The sequence below is a fragment of the Ursus americanus genome, chromosome 6 (genome assembly GCF_024610735.1).
Source record: "Ursus americanus isolate L20-20 chromosome 6, mUrsAme1.1.p, whole genome shotgun sequence".
Classification (NCBI taxonomy): domain Eukaryota; kingdom Metazoa; phylum Chordata; class Mammalia; order Carnivora; family Ursidae; genus Ursus; species Ursus americanus.
The window spans coordinates 9871863-9888291 of record NC_142132.1 but is presented as its reverse complement, the minus strand read 5'-3'; the positions used below and the strand labels follow the sequence as shown (position 1 = coordinate 9888291).

The 16429-nt window shown below is 37.2% G+C and overlaps 1 protein-coding gene across 15 annotated transcripts in view; it reads right to left on the bottom strand.

Annotated features, from left to right (window-relative positions):
* ATE1 (arginyltransferase 1) overlaps positions 1 to 16429 on the bottom strand; it is a 161524-nt gene that overhangs the window by 47441 nt on the left and 97654 nt on the right. The gene's annotated exons all lie outside the window — the stretch shown is intronic.

The window sequence follows — 16429 nt, the reverse complement described above, 5'->3', positions numbered from 1 at the left end:
TTTCATTTGTAGACTCAGTTGATAATACTCATTCCATGCTAATGTATTAAAAAATACTCTTTTGTCAAGAAACTTTCATGAATAATCTAAACTGGTAAAATGTAAATTAAGAGAAGTTTAAAAAACATTACATAAATTTTAGGGAAACTTCTATGATAATAATCCTCTCAAGTTTCTTCAAAAATGCCATGTTAGCAAAAATGATTTATATATTTATAACCCAATTATGTACACCAAATCTAAAACAAAGACTATATACTATTCAGTGACAATTTTCAGAAGCATCAAAGTCAATTAAAATTCCAAATATCTCTTCTCTAAAATTTTGAAATTCAAAATTCATTACGGAGGTTAAAATCCAGTAGTGTTTTCCAACTCTTTAGTACAACCCATAGTAAGAAATATACTTTACATCATAACCTAGCAAACATATATGCAAATACAGAACTAGAAACAAACCTTTTACTATAGTATGCTTACCCATGTTATGTAATCTTTTATTTCCTATCCTACTCCATTTCTTTTTTTAATGATGCTCTTGAACCATAAATACTGCTTTTACAAACAGCAAGTGGGTCACAACCTCAGAGTTTGAAAAACCCAATCTAGCACAAAACCCTTTACAAAGAATACTGCCGTTAACGGACCCAGCACTCTTACATACCTCTTTATCAGACAGGCACTCTGTAACCTGCCTGCTATGTGCAGGTCACTATATGAAGCCTCACTCAGATATACAAGGAACACCAAACCCTCCCAGCACTCGAGGAATCCAGAAGTCCACAAGCAATCGGGGGAGAGCGTACATGAAGAAAGTGTATGCGAACCAGCTCCTGCTGGAGAGGCTGGGAGAGAGGTCAAGGGCGATGCGGAGTTTTATTGGGGATTTAACAGAGGACTGGAGTTAAGTCTAGGGCAGGGCGAAAAGGAATGAGAACAATCTAGATGAAGGGAACTGGATAAACAAGGACGCAGAGTGGGGCCTGGTATGAGATCACCCCAAGGAACCGGAAATAGCAGGACGCTGCAGAAACGGAAAGGTAAGTTAGGACAGATTCCATCAGGCCTCGAAATTCATGTTTCAGGCTATACCCTAGATGAAATGGGAATTCTTGCTGGCTAAGAGAGAAAGCATGACAGGAGGGAGACTAGAACTCAGGTGCCTGACCCCGAGCTTCCCAGACTGTTCGTGGCATTGCTGACGCTTCGTGGCCCTGGAGCAGGAAAGGCCATCTGTAAGGAGCGGCTCCAAGTGGTCCACGTACTCATCCAACATGAAAATTCCTAACACAGGATTCTTTAGAGATGATTTCATAATCAGTAGGTGCAATAAAGCCTGATATTCAATGATATCTATCTTATCAAAAGCAACGTCATTCTCTCCATTAATTCAAAAAAATTGTTTTACTGGTGGAAAGCAGCAACATGATGTGACACTGACCATATTGACAAATGTGAAAAACTAGAGGTCTAAAACAATGGGTCTAAATCTCCTTTATTTTCGTTTTGGTTATAGACCATTCTGAAATCTGATGAGGGGGAAAAAGCTAAGGATAAAAGCTAAAGATATAAAACTTCTACAGAGAAAAAACGAAGTACATTTTCTTCACCTTGGAGTATACAAAGATTTCTTAGTGCACAAAAAAGCATTAACCATAACAAAAAAACAACAACAAACAACTGATGAACTGGGCTTCATGAAATTTATATACTGTTTTCAAAAAATTATTAAGAAAATAAATAGCAAGCCAAAGACTAAGAGGAAATATTAACAGAACATATACTGGAAAACAGATTTGTATCCAAAACACACAAAAAAACTTAACAACTCAAGAATAAAAAATGCATTTTTTAAAAAAAGGCACTAAATATACATGAATGACTAATAAACACCTGAAAATATATTCAGTATCAGTTACCAGAAATGCAAATTAAAGCCATAACATATCACTGCACACCCACCAGAATGGCTAACATTAAAAAGACTGAATAACAAGTTCTGGCAAGGATTTGGACTATGTAGAACATGGATACTGAGGGTTTAAAATGGTATAACCATTCGGGAAAATACATTCTTGGACATTTATCATTTGTGAATATGCCTAGGATAAATTCCTTGAATTGGAATTGACGCGTGTCAGGGTTTTTATGTTTTACAGCACAAAGCTATTTTCCATAGAAGTTGTGCCATTATACATTTCCATTAGCAACATATGGACACAAGTGTTCCTTTCCCCACATCCTTACCAACACAGCACACAATCAAAACGTTCAATCTCTGCCAATCTGAGAAACGGCATGTCATTGTGGTTTTAATTTGCATCACAAAGCTTTCCATACGTTTAAAGCAATTTATATTTCCTTTCCCATAATGTTGGCCCATTCTGTCGTTAGATTTCTGGTCTTATTATTTGAAAAACTCTTTATATATTAAGGAAATTCATCCTTAGTTTGCAAAGTATGTTTTACTTTCCTATTTTATGGTCTTTTGACTATGCCATTTTCTTTCACCAGGTGGAAATCTGATAAATGGTCAAATTCATCATTTTTAAAAATGGTGTCTGAGTTTTGCAATATGATTTTTAAAAGTCACCATCACTCAGATATTATAGAAACATTCACATGTTTTTTTCTAGTACTTTTATGGCTTCATAATTTTACATTTACATTTATGCTTCATCTGGAATTTATTTTGGTATAAGGTATAAGAAAAGGATCTAACCTAATTTCTTTCAGATGTTTACCAAGTGGCCTCAATATCATTTTAGGACCGTTGTTTCCCCCGCTGATTTAAAAATATCTTTCTGATAACTTACCGAATTTCCATATACAATTAGATCTCTTTCAGCACTTCCTATTTATTTTGATATACTGACCTATCCATGTGCCAGTGCCACATGGTTTTAACTATTAAAGCTTGATATTATATTTTAATATCCAGTAGATCTAACCATCCCCCTATCATTGCTCTTCATTTGCAGAATTTTCTGGCTCTTTCTGCTTAATTTTTCTAAAATTCTGTACTTAGGGGGTACCTGGCTGGCTCAGTGTGCAATTCTTGTGAGTTGTGAGTTCAAGCCCCATGATGGGTGTAGAAGATTACTTAAATAAAATCTTAAAAAAATAAAATAAAACAAAAAAAATAAAATTCTGTACTTAACACAAAAATGTTACCATTATGAACAAGGAAAGAGTAATAAAAATGTTATGGTGTATTTTGTCTACTGTGATGGCAGGACATAAAATCAGAGTATCCCAAGAATGTTAGTAAAAAGAAAATACATGTATCATCTTAAGCTAAAAAAAAAAAAAACACACAACCCAAAACATACAAATGACACCATTTTCTAATTTAAGGTAGAACTGAATGACGATTGGTTAAGATGCACATATCAAATATTGGGGGGCAGGGCAGTGGGGAGGGGGAGGCAGTCAGGCATCACCTTAGAAGTCTTTAAAGGTTAAAACAGACAAATTCCACGTAGCTATGCAGATTCATCCACTACACCTGAACCCAGTGCCTGGATTTAACAATGACGCTGACATTCAAAAACATTCAGTCACCGAACAGGAAATAAATCCTCCCTATGCGACAGACACTAGATGGTGAGAATAAAACGATGACCAAATAAATGCATGCCTCTAGATAGCTCACAATCTACTGGCAGTGACAGACCTGGACAAAGAGGAAGCGAACATAAGAACGTAGCAAGGGAGCACCTGGGTGGCTCAGTGGGTTAAGCGTCTGACTCCTGATTTCTGCTCAGGTCATGATCTCAGGGTCGTGACATCGAGCTCCGCATTGGGCTCATGTGCTGGGTGTGGAGCCTGCTTGAGATTCTCTCTCCCTTTGCCCCTCCACTTCCCCCTCAACTCAGTACCACTCTTTAAAAAAAAAAAAAAAAAAAAAGGATACAGCAAGTATAATTGTGTAAAGTGGGTTCTAAGTTCCTAAATTTTCACAACATTCTTTTTAGGTAATACTTGTTCATAACAGTGGGTGGGAGATTTTTTTTTAACTCTTTAAGTATGCTTCATTTATTTCACTGAAAAGTCACAAATGTATACACTTTAACTTCTGCTCATCATCTGAAATCAAGTTCTGAAGATTAGGTGAAAACATTATTTTTCTCCAAACTACAGGCTTATCTCAGTGCTTCATATCAAATATTCTCTCAAGCCACCAAAGAATACAAAGGGTTTTATGAAATAAACCACTCTGAAATGTTATGCTTTCTAACATTTCTAACATTAGCTGGTTGAGCGTTAAGAGACCAAAGTGCTCACAGCTCAATTTAAAGTTGCCACTACACAAATGAAAAACGCAGGGGCTTGAAATCCACCCTGCCTTTGCAGCCAATGTAAGAAAATGAGAAATGTCTGTGTTAAGAATGTAATTACTTAAGGATTTGGACATACTTGCCTGTAGTCAGAAGAAAAAATATTTAATCAACCTCTAAGAACGTTCATTCATACTGGAACAATGAGGTAAAAGCAGATTAATTCTTTCCTAGGGTGTTGACTCTTTGTAAATAAGAAAATCAGAGTTACCACAGAGTTTCCAAGTACTCCAAATTTTGAAAATGTAATTGGTCTGACAGGGCTTATCTCAAAAATTTTTTGAGCGAGGTTCTTGCAACTGGACCTACAGTTTTAGAAGATGAGCTCCAGACTCACCACACACCATCTCAAAACCACCATCCAACAAGGACAGCACCCCAAGAAATGTCACCAAGCAAAGGAACCTATTTCAAGAGCGGAGGCTCCGGGTGACGATGATGCAGTTCAAGATTGAGAAGCCTGGGAAAGGTAAAAGCGAGCTTCTAAAAAGCCCCAAATTAGAAGAGGGAATGCCTATTCCTCGTTACTAATTACATGTTTCTGGGGAGGGATAACCACTCCATTCAAAGTCCTCAAAGGGAAATAAGTTCAGCAACCTCTGTGATCTATGGCTTCACCAACTGTTATAAGTTCTGTAGCTGTTTACAAACTGTTTTGGACTGAAAAACAAGAGGAAAAACAAAAAAACTAAGTGCATCTATATTTTCAGTTGTCAGGGAAGAGTGAATGTTTTCTCAGACTGCTCAGCAGTATTCGGTATTCAATTCAATGATTTTATTCTCTGATTTCATTTTGTTTAAAGAAAACCACTTAGACTACTTGTAAAACCCAAATTATAATTATACCCCCAAGAAAAAAAGAGAAAAAATTAAAATTTGGTTATTTCCATCAACTTTACTAGGTTGTCACAGACTGAAATTCAAGGAAATTCCAAAGTTAAATCTAAAACAGTAGGGGAAAAAAAACTAGCTAAATACATTTCCTGCTCTATTTCTATTAAAAATAACTGCTGCTTCTGGAAGAGGAGATCATACAATTTTGGTTTTTGGTCAATGGAATGAACAGGCATTCCATTCACTTGCATGCTTTAGACCATAATTTGAAGAACATTATCATATTGATCTAATTTTCCATCCTATAAAAGAATCACAAAATAAACTATATGAAGATTAGCTCAGTTTAGCAAAAACTATTCATCAAACTTCAACCTAAAAATTACATTCATTTTGATAATCAGAGGTTTAAAGTGCTTTCATTTCTTACCAAATAAAAGTGACACAGGTATATAAAGTGCATATAAAAAGGGTAAATATCTGGAAAAAACTGATTTCACAATCATTAACAATTTCAACAAGGATACTTTAAAATAGATCAACATTCTTTACTCCTAATGAAAACAGAGCCAACAACACTAAGAATCTTTCCCTTAAGTTAAGGTGTAACTAGTTAGAAACCTGGATCTTTGAAGGCAAAAACAACACTAAGTGATGGAGAAAAAGGTAAAAAATGGTTCTAGCCAGCCCCCCACAATCTATCTTTTTTTTGTAATTTTTTTTTGAGATGCAATTCATATACCATAAACTTCACCTTTTTAAAGTATACAATTCCATTGTGTCTTGTATATTTTGCAAGGTTATCCAATCAATGCGACTCCCTAATTCCATAACAGTTTTATCATTTAAAAAAAAACAAACCCGTACCCATTAGCAGTCACTTCCCATGCCCCCTCCCCACAAGCCCCTGGCAACCATTTCATCTACTGGCAATCCATTTTAAAATGGAGCATTTGGGGGCACCTGGGTGGCTCAGCTGGTTAACTATCTGCCTTCGGCTCAGGTCATGATCCCAGGGTCCTGAGATCAAGCCCTACGTCTGGCTCCCCGATCAGTGGGGAGTCTGCTTCTCCCTCTTCCTCTGCTTGTGCTCTCTCTCTAATTAATTAATTAAAATAAAATAAAGTATTTGTTTACATTGCCACACTTGCTATTAGAGGCAGAGTAAAACCCAAAGCCAAAACACAGCCTACAAGGCCCTAGTGAGGTGGCCCATGTTACCTTTCTGGCTTGTCTTCCAGGACTTTTTCCCTCCTCCCTCTTCCCACTCTGGCCACACTGGCTTCCTTGTTGCTCCTCAAACACATCAAGTCTGCTCCCGCCTCAGGCTTTCTGTTTTCTCTTCTGGTCTTCCAGATATTCCTGTGACTGTAAGTTTTTGCACAAATGTCACCTCAATGAAGTCCACCTATCCCCCCCTACTGTTTTTCTTCCACAGGACTTGCCACCTTCTAACACTCTTGTTAATTTACTTATTAGATCTACAGGAAACTCCCTGCTAGAACACAGGGTCAGGAGTTTTTAGTCTGATTTGTTCACTGACATATCCCAAAACCCACTCAGTACATCCTTGCTGGATGAGCAAACAGTGGATGCAGGCTGTTGGGCCCACGCCTCAGCCACTTCCCTCTCTAAACACAGGGGAGGTCACTTTCATCCGCTCGTCCTGCACATGAACACGGCACACAGGGAGCGACGCGTGTCTGCTGAACTTGTAGTTATTATGCGGCCCCACCGCATTTCCACTGCACAGACATAGTGCCCAATCCTCAGGAATGCCGTGAATTATCACTGAAGACTCAAAGTACGTGAGCACGATCCAGTGATCCAGAAGAGTTACTGAAATTAAAAAGGGGGTTCTCATACTCAAGGTTAGAAACAACTAGTTCATGTCAATTTAGTTTTTTTCCCCTCAAAGCTGAAAATATTCCTTTCCTTATCTCACTGGCATACACTTTCTTTTAAAGAAATGCATAGCTTTTCATATTAAGTTTCATTTTAGAAAAGGAGGGGGAACACGACTTGAGAAAAGGCCTCCTCATCTATTCAGAGTTCATCCGTGTCACTTTGGTGATGACAAGAACAAGGACAATAAGCTCTCCCAGCATTTAGGAACATAGTCTTCATGGGGCGCCTGGGTGGCTCAGCTGGTTAAGCATCTGACTGTGGCTTAGGTCATGATCCCGGGGTCCTGGGATCAAGCCCCACCTCGGGCTCCCCACTCTGCAGGGAGTCTGCTGCTCCCTCTGCCTCTTCCCCCTCCCCCTGCTGTGCTCTCTCTCTCTCTCTCAAATAAATAAATGAATAAATAAATAAAATCTTAAAAACAACAACAACATAGTCTTCATGATGATTCTGCACCACACAGTAGCTCAATCTCAGAATAAACGACAAAGGTGTGAAAACAGACATTATTTCTACCATGCAGATGAAACAGTAAGATCATGTAACAGTAGTGATCTAATGTAACGGTTCTGGTAATGAACTCAGAACTAGACTCCTGATTCCCATGCTCTTTCTACACCTAAATTTTAAAATACTCACAATTTTTAAAAAGATTTTCAAAGTAAGTTCCCAAATCACAACTCAGTTCAATATGCACAGACTGCTCATCATCAAGGATGAAAGGACGGAGTGAGCCTCACGGAGCACTTGTGACCCGCTGGGGGAAAAGGGAGGCCATGTGCTCCAGTAACTTTCGTAGCCAGGGGTAAATGCAGGGGGGTGGGCACAACATGGCTGTGATACCTGGAAGAACAACAAGGACTATAAACAAGCTGGTGGTCAAACACAAGGATGAGACAATCAGCTTTCTCTGGGGACTCCTCAGAAGAGGTCCCTTCTGTAGTGTGTCAAAGTCTGAGTAGCATGTTTCCATGTTTGGAAAAAAGGTTAGGCAGTTACCAAGTGCGCAAACAGATCCAAGACCTACATGGCCGTCTCCCTCCTGAGTTCCCAAATACATGTCCGTCATAATTTTACCAAATAGGAAATGAAATGGAAAATGACCGTTTCAGCCCCACCGATTAGTATGTGGTCCTATGTCTGTGGTTTGTGGACACTCCAAAAATAAATGTCTCTTCAGCTTTACATTCAAAATGTTAGGTTAAAGACTAACTCCATCTTTTCTCTGAACAAATGCCAGTTTCCATAAATTCAAATTTATTACCAGCATTTATCTTTCTTCTTAATATAGAATGACATATTCGAAGTAACTTTCAAGTTCATGAATGGACCCTACTGTAATTTGGTATTATCTGGAGAAATACTATGAAATCGACAATTTCAAAATTACATTCTGGTTTTTCTTTTATGTTATTACATCTTCTTAGATCCTACAGAAGCATTTCTTACAGCTGAATGTACAACTGATCAAAAATAAAAGATTACTAACCACCCCTTTCTAAATAAATGCACAGTATTAAAAGGTCTATTCTTTGATTATAGCAAATCCAGAAATACATGATTTTACTAAAGGGCTCCAACATCATTTAAAAGCCTTTTTTTCCCTGGCCTTTATAAGAAGACATATATGAACTCATTCGCATTCAGGACTACAAATGTTTGCAAATCTGACATATAAGAATTCTCTTTGAATATAACATTTGTCTTTGTATGAGTGTAAATAACATGCAAATGAGAAGTTATTTCTTTAATTAAAGTTAAAGGATTTGAGACTTACTTTTCTCAGGAAAAAGAATCAGGGAAAAGTAAAGAAATGCTTTCATATGATATTCACCCAAGTTGCATTCTTGGCTTTTAATTGGAAACATCTGGGGATGGGCTTGGCAGATTGCAATAAAATTGAAGTTACCAATTCACACCCTGCCATTTTGAGGGTATTTTGTTTTTACAGTTTTCAAATTAAAACCAAACGGACTTTCCTTTGAACTCTGGTCCTGAAGCAAAGATCTTTATGAGATTTCACTCTCAAGAATACTTTATAAATATTTTGAAAAATACGAAGGATTTCACGAGTATTTGAGGAGAGGATAAACCAGCAGAGTTTATTTTAAAAGTTTAAGTTAAATTAAAATGTAAGAACACTAAAAAGACAATATTATTTAAATACACATGCACACACACACACACACAGAGTAAACCCCAGTAGCACTGAACAAAGAAGAAAGATTTACCAGACATTTTGAGTCTTTTTATCAGGTAAAGTTGATATCAGTATCCCACTTTTCTACGATAAACCTATTGATTTTATTAAAACCAATTGCTTAAAGAGAAGCTCAAACACTACATAAACAAAAATAGTTCAGAATAATCCATTAGAGTGGGCTGTAGCTCCAGAGAAAGCAAGTAAGAACAAGGGCTTATTAAATCCAGTCTTTTCCCTGAAAGACAACACCAATGCAATCCCATCCACAAAGTACTACAGCAGACCCCTTGCTCCCTGATTTCATTACATAAACAGAGATTGACTTTATCAGTCCCCAAGAGAGTGCTTGAGAAGTAACTCTAGCTGCTCTGTTTTCAGAAACTGTGTTTGGATTGTGCCACACTCAGTTGGCGAGGTGAGCAGAGACCAGTGAAGACAAAGGGCCTAAACATCTGAATCCATTTGTGTTCCCCAAATTCTGAAAGCCAACAGATGTACTCCATGTGCTGCTAGGCTAAGCTTTGAAAATTTAAAAATACATATTTTTTCCACTGACAAACAGAAAGTGATGGTATTCTGTGTTTCTTTAATTAAAATCCAAGGGTTGGCAAAGGCTCTGGGACTTACTTTAAAGCTTCCTTAAGACTGGGCTATTTATTTTACTATTAGCAAATAACAGAGAATAAAGATTCTAATTCAGTTTTAATCACAATCTTTGCTTTTATTTTGGAAACCCTGGGTTAATCTTTTTTCTTCTAGAAAATACAAAGAAAGCTTGTGAAGAAAAGATTCGGGGAGTCAACTTACAGCCCAAATTTAATTTTAAACTGAAGGGTCATAAGTTGAAAAGGATGAAGGAAAAAAGAGAATGAAAGATGAAGACAAAGAAAATAAGAGAAAATGAAAAAGTAAAACCCAAAGCTGCTTTACTTTCTGTTAAAGATTAGATATTCATATAAATATATGTGTGTGTGTATATTAAATCTGGACTTCCCCGTACGAGGAAGAAGTATCAGGCTAGGTGTCTGCTTGGTCAGGTTTGAGGCTATTGCTGCAGACGCGGCAGGGAGAGTCACTGGCTCTGCCCTTTCCGAGGAGGGTAGTCCTCACCTGGACCACAGCAACGGGCGGACTGCACGTTCTGCACTGAATCCATCCATCCTCCTACTGCCAACAGAGAGAACGCTCTGTTGTCAACGCTTCACTTAAAACCCCTTACTGGCTCTCCAATATCTACAGTAAAGTAGGATAATCCCTTTTTAAGTAAAACAGAACAAAACAAAACATAGGCCTTTATAAGATACTGCTGTGATTTTAGCTACAGTTGATGAGAAATTACGTAAGATGAAAAGCAGTACAAATTCATGAATGCTTTTAAATGAATTTGGATTTTACTAGTGACAACAGAACCTATATACGTTTGCAAATAATCACACTATACTCCCAAGTTTGTTAGTCTGCATCCACCATGTGTCTAGACTCCCGGACTTCTCGTGCCAGTGTAGACACATGGCGCGCCCTGAGTGTGCAGCACAAGACCTGCTGTGAGCCTACTCTCTTTCCCAGGCGCTCTCAACCCAGGGCACTCACATCTAGGCACCAGGCTGACTACTCACTTGGATCTAAATGCCGCCTGTGGACCTAAATGCTGCCTCTACGTCTCCCAAGCTCTCCTGGGACTCTGCTTCCCTCACCACCAGCTGCTCTCATCCTCAGGCACAATCCTCCCGGGCACTCTTTCCTGCAAGTCAACGGGTAATTACTAAATGCCTACTGTCTGCCAGACTCTATGCTAGGGTCCTGGGAACACCATGGTGAATAATAACTCACCAGTTTCAGTTCTCAGGGACGTTCCAGTCTAGAAAGGGAGGAGGCTTTAAGAAAAGTATCATACAGAATTTATGTATCATTACAAAGTGTGGTAAATGCTATGAAGAAAAAGCACATCAGACAGTACAATAGGGAGACCTAATTTAGATTGGGAGACTCAGGGTTGGTGTTTTTAGTGGATATCTGGGTTTCTACGGAAGTCTTTTCTAGAACTTAATAAAATCTATTAGAGTTGTCTGTTTACATGCTGTTTCTCTCTTCTGCAACCCCCCACACTCCCTTCCCCAATCTCAACTTGGGAGTTTCCAGGGAGCTGGGAGTACATCATTTCTTTGCATTCCTTGTGCCTAGGCAGAAGTTCTTATATGGACTGAGTTTTCAATAAATACTTATTGAATATTTATTCAATTAAACTGAATGTGTCTAATTGTATTTCTTAAAATAGACAATCATAATTTTATTATTTTTTTAAGATTTTATTTATTCATTTGAGAGAGAGAGGGAGAACACAAGCAGGGGGAGGGGCACAGGGAGAAGTAGAGTCCCTGATCATCAGGGAGCCCGACTCCAGGCTCGATCCCAGGACTCCGGGATCATGACATGAGCTGAAGTCAGACACTTAACTGACTGAGCCACCCAGGCGCCCCCAATCAGATAATTTTAAAACTAGAAGGGCTGTAGACCTCCCTAGTTAGTATCCAGTTTCATTTTAATATTTAAAAAGGGAAGGGGGACAGAAAAGTTAAGTGACTTAAGGCCAGTTACTGGTGAAGCCAAGATCAGAAGCTCAATCTTAGTATTTTCTGTTAAAATTCCCAAGCTAAAACCAGACCTAAGTATGAACACCTAAAGTGTGTCAGCAACATCCTATGTTCCCGTTTATGAAAATTTGCCTAATCAGAATCATTTAGGATCTAGACCCATTAGAAATACATAACTGGCTTTATTTTTCAACATTCTTTTTTAAGTTGCTATGCTCTGAGTCAAACAGACGCTAGAAGCAGTTCATGACAAATACACAGCTTTAATAAAGTCAGGAAACCATATCTGATTGATCATGTCTCTAACTGAAGCTATTATTTTTTTCCAGTAAACATTTTTCAATGCCTGAAAACCTTAATCGTAAAAGTCTGTTTAATTACACCCCTGAGGGAAATAAGAAGTTAGCTATAACCTCATATTTATCCCAAGGGTGTGATCTTTGGTAATCATTCCTTTTTTTCTGCCTGATGGAAAATTCATCACAAATGACTTAAATGCTTCAAGTTTAAGGATAACCTTTCCCCTCTCAACTGTAGCAGTAGGAGTCCTGGTAGAATTTACATCCTATTCCCTCGGATGTCATCAGTATTCTGTGTCTCTGCAAGGAAGGACTTGGTAGAAGGTTCACATCACAGCTTTATGAAGTGCCCATATTTCAGCAAGCTCAAAACGTATCTGGTCAATATTTCTTCCTTTTCTAAAAGATCGGTTCTATAATTATGGTGAACACAATCACTTTTAACTGAAACAGTTTTTCAAAGGGTGAGCAAATCAAGTCCAGTCACAGAATTTTAGATAAATTACTGTGAATAATTTCTTCTGTTACAAACACCAAATAATCTCGGGTGACAACTTGAGAACCCTGACTTCTTCATTTCTTCTAAGACATTCAGCCTAAAATACCATATTGGTCCAAACTCAACCATGTTGTTAGAATAAAATTTAGTTATATAGCTCCCCAGGATCACAGTAATCATTGATGTCCCTGTGGATTTTATAATTTTATCCATTTTTTAGCCCATTACAAAACCATATATGCACCAAACACAAAAAATCTTTATGATGTGCTAAGATTTTTTCATATTTTTATGTATCGTCTGAAAGTGTTACTTAGAACTCAATTTAAAAATATATGCATATAAAGGGAAATGTGTTCAATGGCTAAACCATTAAAATTCTTTTTTAATAACATCTTTCACTTTACACGAAAAATACAATAACCTAAAATTTTAAGGAGCCAATCATCACCTTTCTATCAATAACAGTTTGGTGAAATCAAAACAGCATAATTATCTTGTCAGTTTACCATGTCAGAACTTCCTGGAAATAGTATAAATAAAATTAAAGCTGAAATCTACAACTTCCAGATGTGGGGAAGTATAGTTTTGACAAGTTACTATGAGGCAGGTTCTGAAATTGCAGTATCTGTACGGTTTTGAGCCTCGACGTGTGAAGCACTGAGGATGTTTGGAAGCTATCGATTTACAGATGGGCTGTCGGCTTCTGGTGATGCAGCATCTGGGTAATACAACGTGGGACACAGCACAAACTTTAGCAATGATTCTTCTGTATCATAAGAGCTCCCAGATCTAAAGATATTTAACGTGTTTCACTCCACTGCAGTGATCCTTTCTGATGCTCAAATTGACCATATTTTGGTCAACGGGCGTCAATTTCAGTTGGCCCCTGAGAGCTTCCGATATAATCCTAGTAGTTAGTGATAACACTTGCTGACTTCATTTCATCCTCACACAGATTGTTTATTAAAGGAGTTTTTACTATCCTCAAACTTCACTGTGTGTTTTTGAGCTACAGATTTGAAAAGCTATCACTAAAGCTTTCATCCAATTATTTAACTTTAGTCTTGGGGTACAGTACAGTCTCTGAGCCTCCTTCCCGTAATAACACTATGAAGCACTTACAAGATGACTGCAAAGAATCACACAAGACAGAATTAAAGGTAAGCTTTCCCAAGCACTTCTAGTAAAATATCTACCTTTAACTGAAATGCGTAAGAAAAATGTCTAAAAGCTAAAATAAATCAAATGCACTGGGAACAAAAAGGAAACTAATTATATTTTCAGATCAAATTTGAGTAAAACAACTAAATTAACAAATGTTTAATTTTTTCTCTCTATAACCAGAAGTCACTAATTTTCCGTAAAGATTGTGTCTACATATATAATGAAATAATGTTCCTATTCCTAAAAATCATAATAATAACCTAGTACTTACTGAGTGGTTACCATGAGCTGGGCACTACACCAACTGCCCTACACATACTACCTCATTAACCCTCACAACCATCCCATAAGGAATAGTGATTAGTATTCCCATTTTACAGTAGAGACACTGAGACTTAGTCTGTACAAGATGTGAACTCAGCTCTTTTGTCTTTGGAAACTTGATCTTAACTCCGCCTTCTCCTGATGAAATGGTAATTAATGTTTAAATTCTATAAGGGAATATATTTATAGTCCAACTTTCAGCAGTATTTCATTAAGAAAATGAGTAAATAAATTTTAAATGTTTGTAAAAAACTGGAATTTTGGAATATGTTTTTAAAATCCTACTGTTCATAAGAAATTGTGAAAAAGAAAAAGATTCTATCCCTGGGTAAAAGTTTGGGGGAACAGGATATTCACAGTCTGTAAGACCCCACAGATTACTCACAAACTGCAAAGGGGAAAAAGCAGCTCTGTGGACTTGTGATGTCCTGAGACTGACACTGCATCACCTCGGTAGTATTCTGACTATAAAGTTTTATCTGAAGAAAATTATGAACAATAATCACAAATTCAAATTATGAGACACTGAACTCTTCAAAAATGTCAATGTTGTGAAAGAAAAAAAAGCAGTTATAGTTCTAGATTAAATGATTCTTAAAAAAACCCATAAAACTAAATGAAATCTATAACCTTTGATAAGATCCTTGATTGAGGGAAAAAAAATAAAGGGTCTTACTGGGATAACTAAATTTGAATATTAATTCCATATTTGATTGTATTATTGTAAGACTATTCAATTTCTTGAGCATGACCATGGTATATAGTTAAATACAAGAGTACCCTTGTTCTTAGAAGATCCATGTTGAAATGCTGAGGATGAAATGTCATGATCTCTGAAACTAACTTTAAAATCGTTTAGCAGAAAAAATACACACATACAGAAAATTACATATGTATACATATAATGAGATAAATGTGGCAAGATGTTGATAACTGGTGGCTCTAGGTAAAGGTAGATGGATGTTTACTGTACTATTCTTTCAACTTTTTGGTAGGTTGGAAATTTTCAAAATTTGGCAGGAGGGAATCAGACTCAATACATACTTCTCTCTATCACGCATCTGTGTACACTCCCACAGTGTTCTGCCCCTTTCTTCTAGAATAAACCACATCTGAACTGGCAGGATAGTTTTACAAGTGTTTGTCAAAAACCTCGTTGCACACAGGACCTACCTCATCAGGACCAGTAGAGTGATTTACTCACTGAAGATCCTCCAAGTGCCTCATTCAAAGTGGGTCTAGGAAATGAGGCCTGAATTAAATATTTGTTTCTTCCGAGATACCACCACGTGAGTGACAATAAATGGTTTTCAACAATACTAAAAAGGACTCACAACAGAAGTATTTCATGACTGATAAACTATACTGTATAATCTCTTAAACTTAGAATCATTTAAAAACTATTAAATATCTGAAAAACTAACTTTAAAAAAAAGTACACAAAAGTAACCAAACAATCACCATTACAGAAGTTTAGTCTATAAATCACCATGGAGTAACTCATGGTTATTACTTCGTGTAGTATAAGTTTAAATCTATGCAGGTAAAAACCCATTTTAAAATTTGTATCCCAAGTTGGTAATACGCATTCTAGAGACACCAGGGTAATTTTATCATTGAACTTCACATTGCAAATGGGCCTAGTGATTGGGCTTTGTGATTGCGGGAGGATGGTTATTATGTGCTAGATGATGAAGACGACAGTGAAGTTAATTCAGAGTCACATACACTGGATCAGCAGGGCCGTAAAACAAAAGTAGGTGAGTGCATACTGTAAAGCAGGGGTCAGCAAACCATGGCCATGGGCCCAAACTGGCCTGCTGCTCGTTGACATACGGCCCACAACCTAAGAATGGCTTTTTACATTTTTAATGGTTGAAAATAAATTAAAAGAAAAATAATAATTTATGACAGATGAAAATTATATGACATCCGACTTTCAGTGTCCATAAATAAAGTTTTACTAGAGCACAGCCAGCCATGCCCATTTGTTTATGTATTTTCTATGGCTGCTTTTGCTACAAAGGCAGACCATATGGTCTGTAAACCTAAAATATTTACTATCTGGCCCTTTAAAGAATAAATACCAGAGACAGAAATTTCAATTTCCAGTAGACAATAAGGACCCATGGGGATGTTTATCTTGTGATATTCATGGGGTGCTATACTTTTGTGCGCTTTTCTGCATGTGCAGTATGCCTCAATAAAAAGGCATCTTAAAAAAAAACCTATAGTGAAGGGTTATGGGTATATGAAAGAGAAAACAT